The sequence below is a fragment of the Microtus pennsylvanicus genome, chromosome 1, assembly GCF_037038515.1.
Source record: "Microtus pennsylvanicus isolate mMicPen1 chromosome 1, mMicPen1.hap1, whole genome shotgun sequence".
Taxonomy (NCBI): Eukaryota; Metazoa; Chordata; class Mammalia; order Rodentia; family Cricetidae; genus Microtus; species Microtus pennsylvanicus.
Window position 1 is genome coordinate 162592668 of NC_134579.1, and position 15566 is coordinate 162608233.

The following is a 15566-nucleotide window of genomic DNA, read 5'->3' on the forward strand; positions in this document are numbered from 1 at the left end:
CCTGGGTAAGGGTTTTTCTGTCTTTATGCTTGAAGTCTCTTATCAGTGTAGATGAACGGCCTGTGTAATGCATAAACTCCTGCATATGTAACTAGATTAACTGAACTATGCATCTGGCAGCATCATGCCAAAGAATTAAGTATAAATAAAGTAACTGAATTCAAACTCAAGGAATTAAAATCTCAAAGAAGTTCAGTAGCACAACTTCCATGAAGAGTAAACATTTATATGTCTTTAGTCTCAGACTTTAGCATCGTTTCTCTCAGAAGCGTATTTAAACATTCATTTCCCAGCTGTAACAGTTTGAGTAAATCCTCCAGTTGACTTAGTCTCTATGAAGCTTAGTCTGGTCATTCCAGCTTGACACGATTCAGCAATTTCTGAAATTCATGTTCTAGTCATTCATGTAAATGAATAGTGTCATTTGGGTATTTGATGTGATCTTTTTAAGTGGGTCCTTTGAGAAACTGCTTCTGGGTATCAATACTAAAATGAAAACACAGGCCAACACAATAAAAGCAGGAAAATTAATTTCAGGGCGTTTAGACCCTCTCCCACTTCCTGGGCTCATGGGGCTTCAGAAGTTCAGAATTATTCTCTGATGTCACTGTTCTCTGAAAGCCGATCCGTTCAAATCCATATGGTGGACATCTTTGAGTCACATACTGCTTGCATTTTTCAGTGCCTCGGAAGTGGAATTTCTCTCTTTTCATCCTCAAAACTGAACTTGTACTGTTTTACCCACCTGCAGTTTTCTCGGAGGAGCATAACTTTTCAGTTCAATTCATAATTCCCTTATATTCCCGAAAGTCTGATTACCCTGCTTGAGTCCAAGCCTTAGCTGTTTGTCACTGTTTTTCAGCTGGGAGAGGAAGGCTTTCTCTTCTGTGTGACTCATCATGAAAATGCTAAACACATACAAGGGAAGGAGCTCTGCTTGCCCCAACTCTCGGCTGCCGACTGTAACTCTGTATGTGCAGTAATAAGTCCGGATGCCACCAAAATGCCCAAAGTCAAAACCTTTCGGTCAAGAAGGACACTTCCTTCCTGTAAAACAAGAAATGTTACGCAGAGGAAGGCGCTGGACTGTGCCTTGGACAGAGGTCTTTGAACCGCACACACTTTACAAGATACACGTTTATAGGATCACCAACAGTGAAGCTTGACATTCAAATCCTTTCACCAGAGCCAAGCTGGTGTCCTGACCTCAAGAAGCTAATGACCTGCCCCGAGATGCTCTTTCACAAGGGAACTGCTATGTGAGGACACGATGGGAAAGTGTCCTTTGTAACTTGTAAACAGAAGTCTTAAGAGACACCAAACCGCTGGCTTGTGGAGACTTCATGTGGGGCATCCAACCTTCAAAACTCTGAATTTCTGTTGTCTAAGTCGTGTAGTCTATGGTACTTCATTATAGCAGACCCAGCAAACTAATATACTGCCAGCTGGGATAATATTCCTATTTCTGGGATAGAAATCATGATCTAAAGCAACTGGAAGAGGAAAAGATAATTTGGGCTTACACAGTTCACCCCTGAGGGAAGCCAAGGATAGGAAGTCAAGCGGTGTGATCCTGGAGGCAGGAACTGGAGCAGAGACCATGGAGGGGTGCCGCTTTCTGCCTTGTTCCCCATGGAGTGAGCAGCCTGATGTCTTATGCCACCCAGCACCGGCTGCCAGGAGAGGCAGCACCCACAGCGGGGTGTATCATTCCACATGAATCATTAAGATAATGTCCCTGCATCCTACAGTCCTATCTACAACCAGTATGATGGAGTCAGTTTCTCAGCTGAGGTTCCCTCTTCCTAGATAGCTATCATTGTGTGAGGCTAACGCAAAACCAAACCAGCACATCTACTATCCAACAAATTACTATACAACCCATTACTTTACATGTCAGATGCTCTGAAAATGAATTCTCCTTCTTCCCTCTGTTCATAAATCCCAGCAGAGTGTCTTGTGTCAATCGGTGTTTGTTGACCGAATAGTTGAAAGAAGTAGTATCCTGGCTTTTCACATTGCTGTCTCCCTTATCTTCCTATGTGCACCATCCTGATCCCAAATGCTTTGAACATTTTTCTCTGTCTAAGATCTGAGTCTAAAAATGTTAAGTTTAATCTCCAGGCTTCAGAGACATCAGCCATATCTGGGACATCCTCTGAGACTTACACAGAAGTTGGACCCTGGGGTTGATATATATACACACACCGGAGTTGAACCAAGGTTTTGTATTATGGCTCTATTCTGGGACAACAGACACACAGTTACAGGAACTTCACTGACACTGTATAATATCACGTCCCTTCACTCCATTCGAGCGAGCTGCCTGACCTCCAGAAGTCTGAAGCTGCTCCTAGCACAATGTCTTTGGATGCAAGGGATCAGAACAAGAGAGTGGGGGAGAAAATGCATTTATTGATCAGGTGACTGTCAAGGGTGGGAGGTCAGCTCTGTGGGGGTGTGGAAGCTGTCTCACGTCATTGTAATTCCCACTATAAACCCGCTTATGCCCTGCTTTCTTTTTCCTTGACTTCATGTGTGCTTACTCCTCGCCCAGCTCTGCCATTCTTGCTTAAGAAACACTATGTTGAAACAGAACGATGTTTTATGTGAGCAAGGGTGTGGGGTGAGTCCTCTCATAGAAAGATAGACTTGCCTAATGCAAAGATACCAGGGACAGTCTGCATTCAGATCCGTTTTATTTCTTGTGTTTTAAAGAGAAATTCGACTTAAATAGTAATAAAACAACCACTGGTTCTTCCCACAATTATTTCAAGGCTTCCGTAGCCTCAGCTATCCTGGAGTGCTTCAGACAACTTTGCTCTTCCTCCCAAATAAGTATCTTACAGCACATCATACACTCAGAAAGAAGACATGCTGGAAGTGGGAGTTTAAGAACAAGAGTCGCTCTTCAACTTGAGATGGCTTCCATAAACTCCCAGGCTTGCTTTCTCAAGAGGATCCATAGTAAATGCTAGCTGTGTAGAACATACTATGTGAATGCCCTGAGAACCATAGAGGACAAAAATCTTTAAAATGTCTCACCTCTGAGGAGTTTATAATAAAGACAAAGATAGAACATTTGATCATGATTGCTACCAGTCAGATGGAGTTTGCCTCAGCCCCATAGATTCATGTCCTGGGATTTAGTTCCCAGTGTGGTGATGTACAGAGACCTAAACCTGTAAAATATAGAGCATACTAGTGCGTAAGAGGCCCCTGAAGATGCTTCTCTCGGGTGGGACAAATACAGTCTCTATAGGCTCCAGTTATTTCCTACTAGCGTGGATTACAAACAGAGCTCTGGCTTCCTGTCAAGCCATATGATCTTCATTCGTGTTTGCAGCATTATGACCCCGCCTGCCATGCATTTCTCCCATGTTAAAGCAGAAACCAGTGTCATGGTTTTGGACCTCCCGAACTCTGAGGCAAATAGACCTCCTTTCTTCACAAATGAACCAGCCTCTGGTATTTTGTTAGGACAATGGAAAATGGATCAGCATAATGAGAAGACTTTTAAATAATCTGAACAAAAACATTTAGTAACGCATCTGAATAAACAGGGATGGTTACTACCACAGATTGTCCATGGTTAATTCTTCAGTGAATTCTAAAAGCAGAAAGTCATTAGACTTTGAATGGGGCAAGCTTGGGAAGGCATCTTTAAGAACTTGTGGAGTGTAGGTAGGCAGAGAGGGAAGCAAAAAAAAAAAAAAACAAAAACCAACCCACCAGATTCCTTCCTGAGTGTGATGTGGGGTAGGTTTGAGCTCAGCTCCACACAGACAGTTCAAAGCATGCTCCTTCTGCTCTGAGTGTGCCTTCTCAAAGACCACAGTCTCGTTTGAAATATCATAAGCTCTGCCTGTGTGATGAGGAATTGATGAGACCCCCTCAGACATTAGTAGTCTGGACCCTAGATATTGTGGTGTGTATTGATTTGCACTTTATTCTATACTCTGTTCCTCCAGTTCAAAGTAAACTCCTGCCTCAGGTGTGGCAGCTCATGGTTGTAATCCCAGCACTCCAGTGACCAAGGCAGGGGGACTTGGTGTAAATTTCAGGTGAGCATGGGCTGCGTATTGACTTCTAGGCCAGTCTCTCTCTCTCTCTCTCCATATATATATGTATATATATATATATATATACATATATATGTATAATTAATTATTGAAAATTGATATTGCAAGCACCAGGCTAAGTTCCGATACGTAAGATGGCTAGGGGTTGGAAAGTTGTCCCTGGGACTTCCAGCTACCAGAACTTGTACTTGATGAGATGACCGTTGAGAAAGCAGTGAGGGAAATGCCTGGTTCTCCCTGCTTTCTTTCTTATCTACCACTCCGTGCTAAGTCCTGGTCATTCCTCTGCCTTCTGTGCCCCCCTTCCTATCAGTAGTCAAAGTACAACCCACAAACAGATCTTGGAGAGGAAATGAATGTTTTTCCATGTAGACCTTCTAACTCCTATGGACAGAGGTTTGCTCTGTTTATTCCCCATCCTTTACCCCACCTCAATTCCCTATTTTTAAGCCTGGGAACAGTGAGTTAAACAAAGTTCAAAGTTTTCCAAGTGAAGCATTCGAAACTGTCATGTTTTCCATGACACCGGGTCAAGTGGTAATGGATTTCTGATGTGAAATCTCTTGGATTTATTCAAAAGTCCTCAGCAGGGCCACCAGAGACAGGCTTACATTGACTGATTTTTTTTTTGTCCCACTAAAATCTTGTATGTTAAGCTAGACTTGTTTTAAGAACAGAGACCAAGTTTTACATCACTAGCCTTAAGAGGCAAGATCAACAATCAACATTTTTATCAGTTTTATCATGTTACATTGGTGTGTGACAAGCCAGAGAATCTCATTAAAAACCTCACTTGCTGGAAATGAACTCATTCATAGCTCCCCACTTGGTAGTATGTTTGTTACTAGAGCGTGGGGTGGGGGCGTGAGTCACACACTACCAACCCTGGATCGAAGGAGTGTCCACCCAGACTGCAGACAGCTTCTTCCTCACTGGATTTTCTCTGCGCCACATAAAACGCCAATCCCTGCATACTCTAAATTGTCTGATACAATCCTGTCCCTGGATGTGCAAAACTCATTATTGCCCAAGAAAAGCCAGACTTACTGAATGTTTTCCTTTCTTCTGACCTACAAAGTACGTCATCAACCACGTAAGGGAAAAGAAGGATGCACAGGATACTGTGTGGGGTTTCTCACCCCTTCGAAGATATTTTCATAGTGAGTTATCATTTTCACCAGAAGATTTTGATGTGTCTGTGTGAAATCTTCCAGAACTTCAAATAAAAACCTAAACATCACAGGAACATCTTGTGGGGAAGCCAGTTAGAAAATTTGGGTGTTATTGTTTTGTCATGTGAAGAACATTATGGAGTCTGTGGAAGAGTTCTTGTGGCTTTATTAAAAAGCATTTGCAAGTTCTCAGTGAGGACTATAGGATAGTCAGCAATTTACCAAGATGCAAACCGGCTAAAGGAACAAGGGAGCATCCTAGGCATTCAGCAACATGCAACTTCAGAAGGTTTTGAGTAGCTTAGAGGTGAGAAGCAATGCTACCCGAGTCTGTGAAACCTAGTCCTTTCGGAGAGCCAGCCAAAGAAGGCAGGGGCCCAGGAAGAATACGGATCTATGGTGTTCATTGCCCTAAGCCAATTAGAGGACAATGACAAAGAGCCTGGGTGATGCCGTTCATGGGGACAGCTCCTCAGAAAACAGAGCAAGGCAAAATAGGGCAGACTACAAAATATTCTATACATGCAATGTATAGAAAAATATACTCATTTTTTGCAAGTATTGAAGTTGAATGTATCATGTTTACATGCCATTATCCTCTCTTTAAAAAAAATTTATTTATTTATTTGTGTTTGTGCATGAGCAGAAGAAGTCTGTTCTCTCCTTTCCCCATGTAGATTCTGGGGACTGAACTCAGGTCATCAGGCTTGGCGGCAAGCATCTGCAGCCACCGAGCCATCTGGTCAGTCCTATCTTCTCTCTTGGCTCACCCTCTCCATAACTCTACAAACTCTTCTTACACTTTTGGTCCTGCACAGAGTTTCTCTTTGGAAAATGCTCACTCTTTTCTATTTCAGTTGATATCTATATCATAAACCAAATATATTTCAGAACCATGTAATTTAAGGCCCTACTTTGACTTCATGAATCTTTAAATAAATAGATAATTTCTTATCTTGACATAGTCTCATTCTCCCAAGGACACACAGACATAATATTTTCCTTATCTTCTAGATCTTTTCCATATCTCCAGTATAGTGCCTAGTGCGGTGGCTCAGGAAAATAGACGCTTCATAAATGCAGACGGGATGAGCACCATCAGCTGTCTTTTGGGTAGATACGGGAGATCGGACTGAAGAGTTAAGCAACTTAGCTCATATCTCATTATGTGCCAATAAGAATACATGTCACGTCATCAAGGTCTTCCCTGACTGCTGTGCAGACAGAGATTTTGCTAAGTGGGATAAGAATTAAAACAAGAGTTTCCTTTTTTTTTTTCTTCTTCTGCCCTTTGACCCAGTCTTTAGGACAATCTTAAGAACAGGACATAGTGTTTCAATTTATTGGCTAGATTGACAAAAATATGTATGCCTCACTATTTCTTTTTAATCATTATGTGTGAAGGGCTAAAAGCGAGAACAAGAGTTGGGCAGAGCAATTGAAGTGAACTAGCATGGCTTCTCATTTCTAGGCTAAAGAGACAATAATGATCAAACTTAAGAATTGCTTGCTGCAGCAGAACTTTCTGCCTTATGGATGAGAACAAAAGATACAAATGAAATGTATATGCCCTTAAGAATATCACAAATATTATGGGCCTATCTCCAATAACATGCCCCGCCGAGGATGTACTTACTGACTTTTCTTGGATGCCCCGTGAATGATGTACAAAGAGAAAGAGAGGATTAGGGCCTAGATTCACTGAATACCAAATATTCAGCGTGTAGTAATATTAAATCCATTCAATATTTCACACGGGCAGGTTATTAATGACATGGCAACAGATGGGCAAGGCTTCTCTGTCTTTTTTGGAAATATACATGATTCCTTCCTTCGGAGAACGTACGCAGCCTAGTTCCTGTGTGGATGGCTCCTGTCTGTACAGCCTGTAGCGGGTGCACACATAAGGAAAACCAGCACAGGATTTTGTTCTACCACAAACCACATTAGTTGGAAAGCAGTGATAATTGCTTTCTAAATAGTTTGTTTCCAGCCGAGCATTCTCCTTCCTCTTTTAGTTTGTTCCCGTAATTACAGTGACGACCAACTCAGAGGAGGAAAATTAGCCTGCCCCTGAAATGTCGCTTGTTCCTATCACTGTTCCCGATCCCTCGTCTGGGTTGCCTCCCATCACTTCTCACAAAGACCATCATGAACAGGATTCTTAACTGGCCTCCCGCTATGCACAACCTTGCCTCATCTCTCTCCATACAGCACCCGTGGCCATCGCTCTAAAACACAATGGTTTGCCAGATACTTGCTTAATACTTCAGCAGTTTTCTGTTGCTTTGAAACGCATGCATTTTGTTGTTTTCTTTAGAATTTTTTTTGAGATTGAATTTTACTTTGTAGCCCAGGGTATCCTTGAACTCTTAATTCTGACTGAGTCATCCAAAGATTGAGAATACAGGCCTGTACTATCACTTTCCAAATTGAAATCCACAGTTTTGACATCATCGCTATCTTCCTTTTCACCAGTTTCTACCTCACAACATAAGAGCAAAGTGAGAACTCAAGGTTCTGGCAATAGCTGCTGCCTCAGTTTCCCCTCGAATGCTTTCTGTAGCATCCATTCGCAAGAATACATTTGTCTGCTACTGTTTAGCCTTCAAGACTTGGCTAAAACTACAAATCTCTTAACACTTTCAGTGATGGCATCCTTTCCCATCTCACCTCACCACAACGCATATATCTAACTAAATTAGTGCAAAGACCTTTATTGTGGGCTCCCTGTTTATATATCTGTCTTCTCAAAGGAATCTAAAGAAAGACTCTTCAGCCCACGGGAATCCTGCTTCCTTATCAACGGAAGCGCCCCTCTCTCACCTGGGAAAGGCTTCAGGCTTCAGAGACCACCCACTCTTCCAGATGTGTCTTTTCGCACGAGGTACAAAATCCTATAAGCCAACAACAGGTATATCCTGAATTTTAATCTTCCCAGATCCCATGTTCCTCACTTCTAGAATATTCTCCGCTTACATAGACATCAATAACTCTTTTTTTTCCAAATAATCTGACCTACATTTCAATGTCTACACAAGTCATTTTCCAATATCTGTCCACCAGAAGAAAACGTAAATAGATGGTATACTTACATCTAGGCTTCAGGTGACATTCATGGGTTGTTTACAGAGTTCTATGAGTTGAATTCGTATGTACCAGCCTGACTGTACAGATGCACACACAAAGTGACGAGGTGCGAAGGTCATAATCAGAACTTAGAAGAGAAGATAAACAGGCTCACCTCTTAGCCTGGGCCTTCCTGTGGTCTATTCTAAAATAGAATGGGGCTTTTCATGAAGCTATGAAGGCATGTTTATAATTGTGGCATGATGGGACATATTTTGTAATCTTCAACTCTGAAATATTTTGGCACATACTTCATTAACTTACCTTTGGTCCTCTATAAATGATAGGGTCTTGTACTGTTTAACAGAATGTGGGTCATGTAGTTAGTGTTTAATTCATGACTGAGGAGAAGTTGAAGGCAACGAAAGGGTCAAATTACTAAGACTCAAGGAAAATAATTATGACATTGGATAAGAGAAATCTAGAAGATATTGTTGATTTCTCAATCTAGCTAATATACTTCCTAAAAACCCTTATATTTAAGGAAAAAGTTATATTTGGTGTATAATTCAGTAGTTCAGCACTTTGCAATTTATATTCCAGCTGTGGGGGTGAATCTCTATCAACACCAAACACACAGACACACATGCGCATACACACATATAAAAACACAGACACATACCAACACATACACACATATGCTCATACAAAAACACACACATATGCACACACATACAAAATCACACACATACAGACATACAAAAACATACACATACAGACATATACACATATACACAGACAGACAGACACACACACACAAACACCCCCCCCCCAAATACCACAACCAACAAAACAAAACCCACAACCCACACCTCTTCCCCAGAAAATGTCAAGTACTTCTTCTGGGAAGAGCTCACTTATTAAATAAGTTGTCAATTTCTGCAAAGCCTTATTTGAATAAAGAAAACATTCTTTGTACTTTACAGACACCACACCACTTACAACATCCTCCATAAAATGGGTTAAAGATGGAGTCGGATGCATCACGAGTCAGATAAGAAACACAACTGTGGGGCTACATTCCATCTGGGGAGGAAAAGTCACTGAAAAAACGACAGCAAGATTTCTTAGAGCACACATATCAGATCTGTTCCTTCAAATGAGCCCTTTACCCTTCGGGGACAGATAAGATCATTGCAACACAGAGGAGAAACGTGTGCCTCCCAGTGAGATTCTGAAGAGCTGAAGCTCTCCTTGCCACAAATACAATCCCAATGAGCAAGGGAGTTGAACTGTTCCTCAGGTTTGAGAGTCTACGGTTCCAGATGCTGAGTCACCAAGACTCTTTATCTTGTATCTCTTTTCTCTTCTCCAAAGATAATATTTCTATCGCCATGTAAATTCATGTTGTAAATAATTGCATAAAAGTTAGATATGGGAATGTGCTTAAGGATAAGATTAGCGCCAGGCAGTGGTGGCACATGCCTTTAATCCTAGCACTCTGGAGGCAGAGGCAGACGGATCTTTGTGAGTTTGAGGCCAGCCTGGTCTACAAGAGCTAGTCCAGGACAGGCCCCAAAGCTACAGAGAAACCTTGTCTCAAAAAAACAAACAAAAAAAAAAGAATATGATTATCCAGTATATGTGTGCATTATACATGTATAAAAGTAGAGGAAGATATCAAAAAAGATACCAGCAATGATAGAGAGATGGAGGATAGCTAGAAAGAGAGACAGATAGAAACTTCATCAACTGACACGCATCATTTAAATCCTGTATGTATACCCAGCATTTGCCACATGCTGTCCATGGGGGATAAACTGATAAGACACCATAGGCACACCATACTGGTGTGAAAGAACACATGGTTCAGAACTGGCAATAGCCTAACACAAGCAGACACTATAACTGGGTGTGTAATGTTAGGACATCCTAATTTTCACAAACCGGTGCACGCAAGTATTGTCTCCAATTTCTAGATAAGGCAACTGAGGTTTGGAAGAACTTTCTAACGAGAGGACTATCCAGTTGAATAGCTGCCAGCGGACCCATTAAAGAAGGATGGGGAGCATTTGAAATTAATCTGGAATATGGTATCTATTAAGACAGAATGAATTCAATTGTAAGGCTTCCGCCATAACTGCTGAAGTGTAAATTGGTACCACTTCTGCTTGGCACATGTATTAATCCCTCATTCGAACTTAATCATATGACAGGAAAATTTGTGTAAGAATTTCTTCCCTGCCTCCTCAAGATGACAGAACCTAGTACCAAACCCTGGTTCTTTGATTTATTGAATTCAACAAAATGGTTATTTTTAGGCAAAAGATCTTTTATATAATTGAAGGCTTTTATGATTTGTGGAAGCTGTAAGTTTTGAGTTAACAGGCTAAGATAAAGTTAGTTTATTCTGCCAAGAAAGCGAGAACAATTTCAGGATGTATAACACCCAAGAATGGAGTTTCAGAGCCAAGACAGTTGAGCTCAGCAAGAAAGAAGGAGGGAGAAGTAGAGGAGAGGTTATTGAAGAGGCTTCTCTGGCAATATGTCTCCCTGGATGCCGTATGATAAAGTCCACAGGAGCCTAATGGGAAGATCTGGATCTCAAGGAAAAGGACGTGTGGTGTGAAGTGAAGAAATGTACTCTCTGCTGTTAGATCAGCCACTCTAAACCCTCACTAAATAAAGACAAATGTGTCAAATGATTATCAGATTGAAGGGCCATGTGGCCACTGTCTTCATGTCATCTCAGCCCATCTTCCTTTGGTGGAAGGAAGCACAGCAGGTCAGGGGTCATCAGCAGAACTCATGACTTCTCTTAGTGCACACCTTCTCCTGTGAGGCAGCATGATGCTGAACCTAGAGCTGAGCTCCTAGACTCAAGTTTCACTCACTCTACTTGGAAGGTTCCAGCAGTGTATGGTGGAGTCTAAACTAGCCTTTGGGATCTTTTTTTCTCAAAGGAGATCTGCAAATGATTAAACCTCAATGGACAACAAGTAACAAATGGGAAAATACACTGCAGAACTTACAGAGTCAGAAATCATGGAGATATCCAATCCCAGGAAAGAGTGAGAAATCACATACCCACTTGCTCTGGAGGAGAGGCCAGATTTGGTGTAAACTGCAATTACCAAAAGGATTGTTCATTTTATTAAGTAACGAATGGAATTTGCTTGTGCTAAGATGACCAGGATGGAAAATACACAGACAGACAGGCAGACAGACAGACATACACACACACTTTCCAATATTCTCAACAAACAACAAAAATAACAAACAAACGTATAAATGAAATTATGCTTCTATTTTTTTAAAATCAGGGTTGAGGTTTAGTCTTGTGACTCATGAAACTGTTTAACATTTAATTGTTGATTCCTTTGGCTTCAGGACAAGAGTGGCGGAAAGTTGGAAATTCAATGGAGTGTTCATTGGAAGTGAGTTCATTGGTGGCCCATTATGGATGTACTTCTGAACAATTCAAACCTCAAGTACGGCAGTGAGTAGTGTCTTACGTGTCTCAGGCGACAAGGACTGAGTTTAGAATTCTCAGTCGATTTTCTCTCCCCATGTCCCCTTACCCCCATCCCACCCCACCCCCAAGATCCCAATTTTGTCTACTTCCCATAGCCAAGAGGATAACTATATGTTTTCCCTTGGGTTCACCTTCTTACTTAGCTTCTTTAGGTTCACCAATTGTAGACTCCGTGACCCTTATTTATGGCTAGAAACCAATTATGAGTGAGTACATTCCATATTCATCTTTTTGGGTCTGGGTTACCTCACTCAGAATAGTGTTTTCTATTTCCATCCATTTGCATGCAAAATTTGAGAAGTCATTGTTTTTTACCGCCGTGTAGTACTCTAGTGTGTATATATTCCACACTTTCTTCATCCATTCTTCCATTGAAGGGCATCTAGGTTGTTTCCAGGTTCTGGCTATTACAAATAATACTGCTATGAACATAGTTGAACAAATGCTCTTGTCATATGATAGGGCATCTCTTGGGTATATTCCCAGGAGTGGTATTTCTGGGTCCAGGGGTAGGTTGATCCCGAAAGGATGATTGGGATAAAGGAAGGTTGGATAGGGGAGCACGGAAGCACAATTCTTAGTTAAGGGAGCCACCTTAGGGTTGGCAAGAGACTTGAACCTAGAGTGGCTCCCAGGAGCCCAAGGCGATGTCCCCAGTTAGTTCCTTGGGCAGCTGAGGATAGGGAACCTGAAATGACCCTATCCTATAGCAATACTGATGAATATCTTGCATATCACCATAGAACCTTCATCTGGTGATGGATGGAGATAGAGACAGAGACCCACACTGGAGCACTGGACTGAGCTCCCAAGGTCCCAATGAGGAGCAGAAGGAGGGAGAACAGGAGCAAAGAAGTCGGGATCACGAGGGGTGCACCCACCCACTGAGACAGTGGAGCTGATCTATTGGGAGCTCACCAAGGCCAGCTGAACTGTGACTGAAAAAGCATGGGATAAAACCGGACTCTCTGAACATGGCGAACAATAAGGGCTGATGAGAAGCCAAGGACAATGGCACGGGGTTTTGATCCTACTTAATGTGCTGGCTTTGTGGGAGCCTAGTCAGTTTGGATGTTCACCTTCCTAGATATGGACAGAGCGGGGAGGACCTAGGACTTACCACAGGGCAGGGAACCCTGACTGCTCTTTGGACTGGAGAGGGAGGGGGAGAGGAGTGGGGAGAGGGGGAGAAGGGTGGGAGGAGGAGGGGGGAAATGGGAGGCTGGGAGGAGGCGGAAACTTGTTTTTTTTCCTTTTCTCAATAAAATAAAAATATATATAAAAAAAGAATTCTCAGTCAGTGAAGAGTTCCAGCTGTGACAGCTTCCAGCCAACACCTTCAGACTCAAGGTAATGTCTTTTGACTTTGATCGTGGGGAACCTTTCTTTCTACCTGTGCTTTTGGAAGATTTTTCCAGGTATGTAAAATAAGGTTCTAGTCTAGTTTTCATTTTTCAAGACAGAGGGGAAGACTGATGCCAATGCACTTGAATGATCCCTAGTGCACTGTATGCTTTTATTTTTATCTAAATGTATGAGTTTTTGCCTATATGTATGTATGAATATATAGGTGCTACATGAAAGCCTGGTGCATGCATTCAGGAGAGGGTGTTCGATTCCCTGGAACTGGAGTTACAAATGGTCATGAACTGCCATATAGGTGTGAGGAATTGAACCCAGGTCCTCTGTAAGAGCAGCACGTGTTCTTAAATGTTGAGTCATCTCTGCAGGCTATATTTTTTTTGTTTTTACAGATATAATAGTCTATTAAATCAAATTACTAACTAGCCTACTATCGCTCTTCAATGTCTTCCAATGAGATCACAACAGTTAAGAGACAGAGAAATTTCACTCAATACTCTATGTTTTGAAGTTACAGCTTAGGACTGCCTGTCTTTAGGAGATAGTCACGTTAGGCAATTCTGCATTTGTATCTCTGCTGGGCACACACTTCTTAACAGAAAGTTGCAGATCCTGGACAACCCTTGCCTCCCCTAAAACATACACAGGATAAATGAATTGACTTTTGGTGCTGCCCTAAAAACGGAGCTTGTTAGAGAAAGGCTTTGAGTGACATCGTCTCAGCCCTAGTAGGAACTCCAACTTCCCTGCCCTGCTTAGGTTGTGGTATTCCCACTGAGCGCATAACTGGGCTAAGGCTGAGCAACTGTCCATTTGGATAGCTTCTCACAACTGAAGAATCACCTCCACCAACCTCTTTCAAAAGCAGTACAACGAGGACATAAAAACCATGTTAACATGTGTCTTCGACAGCAGAAACACTCTCCTCCTCTTGAATCTCCCCTAAGGCCTCAGCAAAGCTGAAGGGTGCCAGACGTCATGAAGGCTTGCCTGAGTGAAGATTACCCACAGAGGTGAGATGCCAGAAACAAATCAAGGCAAAAGCTGAGATGCAGAGGCTTGAAGAAATGCAGGATCCAGAAAAACAAATAACTCTTTCACAAAGCACAAAGGGAACTAATCAAAAGTCAATTCTATTGATTCCATGTGGATAAGCTCCTTCTTCTGCTGGTGTTCTTCTCATGTGTTCTTATAGGCACTGTTAGCCCTAACCACCTATTAAAATCTAACTCATCCTTTAAGCCATCCTTCAAAATCCCCATATGTAGACGATGACAGTTTGAATAGGTATGCCCGCCCCCATGGACTCACGTGTTTGAATGCTTGGCCCATAGAGAGTGATACTATTAGGAGGTATGACCTTGTGGGGTAGGTGTAGCTTTGTTGAAGGAAGGGTGTCACTGTAGGGCAGCTGAAGCTAAGCCCAACACAAAGACACCTTCCGCTGCCTGTCAATCAAGATGTAGAGCTCTCGGCTCCTTCTCCAACATCACATCTGCCTGCACACTGCCAGGTCCCACCACGATGATAGTGGATTAAACCACTGAAACTCTAAGCCAGCCCCAGTGACATGTTTTCCTTTCTAAGAGCTGCCATGGTCATGGTGTCTCTTCACAGCAAGAGCATCCCTAACTAAGACCCAGACTCGCTTCATTTCTGCCGTGAGCCGTTTCCTTCTCGGTGGAGTTTGTACTCACCCAGCACTTTGTCCTTCACTTCGTTTAGCACTTATCTCGGACGTTTATGATTTGCTAACACATCTGTCTCTCTGTTTCTCTGTCTCCCTTCCTCCTCTTCAGCCCAGACTATAATTTTCCTGAATATCTGACATTGTTTTTCATGCTATCTGTGCAAATTATCTATGTAACCAGGCCCTGCCTCTTAGGAAGTACTCAATAAATGTTTATTGACCCATATTCTAAGAAAGTTTCAGTTATGGGACTCATCGGCTATGTCAAAAAGCGAAAGAAACAGGTTGAGACTATCCAAACGGGCATCTTGCTTCCCTAGAGATGTGAACCACATCGGGACACTTAGCGGGTTCGATCCTTAGGAAGAAACAAGGTCAGCTCACACTCACGACGGGAAAGTTCTTCCAGCAGACTCACTGTCCCTGCATCCCATTAGGCTCGGAGGTAGAATTATTCTCTGTGCTGTTTTCTCAGGGGCCTAGTGGAATCTGGCTTTAAAATTAGCACAGCCACGAGAGTTCCATGCATTCCCAGAGACGACTGTCTCCTCGGCTAACAGACTTCTAGGGATCTTGCACAAACAAACAGTCTGGAAGAGTGAGGCAGGGCTTGGCAGCCTTGGTATGTCTTTGTGTGCAGCTTAAATGCAACATAG